Source organism: Papaver somniferum, chromosome 10 (genome assembly GCF_003573695.1).
Source record: "Papaver somniferum cultivar HN1 chromosome 10, ASM357369v1, whole genome shotgun sequence".
Classification (NCBI taxonomy): domain Eukaryota; kingdom Viridiplantae; phylum Streptophyta; class Magnoliopsida; order Ranunculales; family Papaveraceae; genus Papaver; species Papaver somniferum.
Genome location: NC_039367.1, coordinates 77,723,134 through 77,727,650, shown reverse-complemented (window position 1 = coordinate 77,727,650; position 4,517 = coordinate 77,723,134).

Here is a 4,517-nt window from a genome sequence, read left to right as displayed (position 1 = left end):
TATTGATATCCCCCAATTTGACGTGATTGATGTCTCACGAATCGTGGAGTCTGCATGACAGACATGTATTAATTAGTCAGTTGTTGACTGATTAGACAGTGAGTCTAGGTTTTGTTTAATCAAGCATGAGTGATGAATGCTCAGTGATTCATGGATCGAATATGTAATTCTCTGAAATGATGTCAATATTGTAGATTCAGTGATGAATTATTGACCAGTATTTGAGCGACTGAGCAAGTATTGCTCAATTCGGCGAATTACTGAATATCGAGAATTTGACGAGCAACTGAGCAAGTATTGCTCAATTCGAAAAATTAATGATTATTGATAATTTGACGTGCAATTGAGCAAGTATTTCTCAATTCGACAAATTACTGATAAATTACTAAATATTGATAGCTGGATCAATATTCGAGCAACTGAGCAAGTATTTCTCAATTCGACGAATTACTGATAGATTACTAAATATTGATAGCTGGATCAATATTTGAGCAACTGAGCAAGTATTGCTCAATTCGACGAATTATTTATTGGTGACGTGACCCAATAAAATATTAAAATATTGGTAGATTACCAAATATTATATGATTAATTCAGACGTTGATTGCTGAATCAACATAAATTCATTAGTGTTTGAATCTTGCTCAGAATGATGATTCGTGGAACATTTATTCGAAACCCTAATTTCAGATCAAGTATCTGTTAATTGATGAATCGCTGAAAATAGGTCATGAGTGATAGAGGGACCGACCACATAGAATGATGGGAGTCCATGTGGTGCCCAGTGCTCGAGTGAGCATGCACCAGGGTCCTTAGTTGGAGGATTGGTAAAAGAATTATGATTAAATGTCGGTTTCATCGTTTATTGAAATATTGCTGGATTCATCATTAGGTGATAAAACCTAAGTATGAAAGATGGGGACCGACCAAGAGGGGATGAAACCGGTTCTTGGTGGTCACGGGACCAGATGTTGGTCGTTTGAGCAATCCCCAAGTTGGTTGGAGAGAATTTGGGCCCAATATGAGCAACTGAGCAAATTAGGCCAGAATTATGAAAACGTGTGGGACCGGATTTGTGCAAGCCCTAGGGATGACCCTGGTAGGTCAGGAAGGCATGCACGTGTTACCATGGTGTCCGTGTTTCCGTACTGAGAGTTTCAGTATTTTCTGATGTGCATTTGAGCAACATTGTGAATTTTCAGAAGAGTTTCATCTTGACTGAAATTCTTGATTTTTGCAGGAATGAGCATGTATGCTCAATTGGTCAATATTTTGTAAACATTAAAATAAGGATATTTTAACATTCAATATTGTCGTAAGAAACTAGCCGGTCGTGTGACCATATTGGCTTTTGGTTTTTCATGATTCGAGCAAAATTTGAGAAGTTATGACGAAATCATGATTTTTGCTCAAACCAAGGAGTTTCATGAATTGAGGAAAATAATAATTATAAAAGACTAGGGATTGCAAGGTGTGGGACCGGCCACGGCTATGGCATGGTCGGCCGGCTATGTTTTCCTATTTTATAATATTAATTTTTCATGAATTCGTGAAGTTATGGAGAATCCATGAGTTTTTGTTGAAACGGATGAGTTTCATGAGATTAGGGAATAATAATTATAAAAAGCTATGGATTGTGAGGTGTGGGACCGGCCACGGATCGGGCATCGCCGGCCGACTAGGTTTCCCGGTCCCACATACCTTTCCCTATTTTATAATATTATTTTTTCGTGAATTCGTGCAGTTATGGAGAATCCATGAGTTTTGCACGAACAAGGAAAGTTGCTAAATTGAAGGAGTTTGTCATGAGTTCATGAAAATAACAAAATAGGGCAAAATAATGGAAGAGTCATGGGACCGGCCATGGCTAGGGCATGGTTGGCCGGCCTGTGGGCCCGCCCCCTGGGCGCCTCTTATTATTTTATTATTATTTGTTGTTTTCTCCTGTTTTGCGTAAGATTCCTCATCCGTCCATATTTTTGGATGCTCGTTTGTGCACCCGGGTTCTCAATCGTGCATCGTTGTCGAGTACACTTGCACCATTTTTGTGGGGCTTACTCAGTGATGGTCCAGATGCCCGGTTGTTGAGTATTTATTGCTAATTCATGAAATTCAGTGGAGAATAATTCATGAAATGGAGTAATAAAATAAGTAGTTATTTATTATCAATTCATAGGATCAGCTATGGATTCGACCATGAACTCGGAATAATAAAACAGGCATTATCATTCCATGGGATCGTGGATTCGACCATAGAATCGGAGTAATAAAATTACCTATTACCATTCCATGAGATTCGTGGAATCAGAGTAATGAGATAATACAATTGTTTATTGTAATATGTGAGATCAAGTCGTGGATTCAATAATGAAATAGGAGCAATTTTTATTGCCATTCCATGGGATCATGCCGTGAATTCGACCATGGAATAGGAGCAATTGTTATTGCCATTCCATGGGATCAGACCGTGGATTCGACCATGGAATAAGAGCAATAATAGATCATTCTGGGAATTCAGTGGTGAATGTCACGACAGAATTAATCTATTGCAGAAAAGATATTAGCCAGTTAAAGCGTCACATCCTTTCTGAATGGTGCATAGTCAGGGAGTCACGGGTGCTGTTTACGACCTGAAGGCGTTATTGCTCTCAATATACGGTGAACCGCCTGAATCTATAAACGGTCTCTCCACATAGTCAGGGAACAATGAGTGTCACCGACGTCCTGAAGGCGTTAGTGCTCTCAATCTACGGAGAACCGCCTAATCGTTCTTTTGTGTGGAGGTGGGTCTCTCTCCTGCAGTCAGGGAACAGTGAGTGTCACCGACGTCCTGAAGGCATTAAGCTCTCAATCTACGGAGAACCGCCCAATTATGTTATTCTGCATAGAGGTTATGATGAAATTCCAGGGATCGAATCGCTCAGCTAGTGGGGCTTTTCGAAAACATATTCATCATGGCTTCGTAAAATATGAATCGTTGCATGCCTGAAAGCCGTGTCAAAAACATGCCTCATGATTTTACGGTTTTTCCCTTTGTTGAAACTCCACCATCAACAGGGTGACATGGAGCGTGGCCAATGGCCACAAGCGGCGCCTATTGGAGCGGATTTGGCCGGCTATTTGGCGTGGCCGCGCCTCCTTTGTCATTGTTCTTATTTGCCGCAGTTCCTCTTTTGTTTCTTGTTTTCTGGTAGGACTTTGCTCCTACTAGCTCCATGGCGGATCGGTTTCCTAGCTTACCTAGGTTTGGCTTCGACCAATAGGGTTCGAGATATTTGCACAAGGCGCAAAAGACCTAATGTTTGCAAATTAATTAGGCCGAAAATGTGAATCTTGTGAGTCATCACAAAATTGAACAATTTTAACAAATTATGTGTATTAACACAAAATTCTTTTATTCTTAGAGAGAAGTTAGCGCGTCTTCTGATTAAGCATTTTCATGCAAACCTTAACTTTGATACTTCGGGAAATTCGTACTACTCAGCTGCGAGTGAACACTAATTGTCATGTCATACCAATACTAAGGGTTCAGCTGGGGAACATAGCATAGGAAAATACTTAATAAACCATACACTAATGAGTAATGTATGCGAGAGTTTACAGAATGTTTGGGATTGTTGCTACATGCACCATTCTGAATAAATAATGAGTTGCTCAATACATGTATGAGTAGAGAGGCCCGGGCGCTCATTACTTTTAAATGGCTCAGTCGCTTTGCATACGGCGCATTAAATATAGGGTTTTATAATTTTAGCCCTGAACTAAAAACCACCATCAACATTAAGTCCCCTGCTTAGCACGTAACAATGACATTGTTGCGGGGTAAGTACTAGATGGTGACAGACGAAGATAAAATCGAAAAAGGCGAGACATGTAGAGATTACCAGGAATAGTCTGACCAATTTTTTTGCAATAGGTACGGGCGGCTGGTGATCTTGGTGTACTGCTTGTTCGACCTTGGAGCGGTAGTCTTAGCGCGCTACTTGTTCGGCCTTAGAGCGATGGCGCCGCGTGGCCAACTACCTTTTTCCAGGCGTGGCACAAAAGGAAACCCGGTTTCTATTCAATCTCCAAAAATGCTATGCGTATAAAAGGGGGTTGTCCCTTTCTCTTTTCCTTGTTTGCTCGCCCGTCTGTGCCTCCTTTTTTCTCTTGAATACGCAGTGCTCCACCTGTGGTAGCTGGTATTCCTTCATCGACGCGATCAACAGTTCCATCAGCAAGGTTGTATCCGCCAGCAGCAAGGTAAGCACTTCGTTTCTCTTCTTTTTCTTTTTGCAAGTGTGAACTTTTGTATTGGCTGCTTTTATAACTTCTGAAACGCCGTTTGATCCCAAGTAGATCTTCTTTGTTGATAGTGTTGGAGTTGAACATCCGTAGAGAAGCGGCAGTAAGATCACAGCAAGGCTAGCAGGAATTTGAGGTAAGCGTCGTTGTTGCTTCTTCCTCTTTTTCAGAAACCTAGTTTTAGGCTTTCGGCCGCGGGTATAATTCCCAAGGCCAAATTTTGTTCTTCC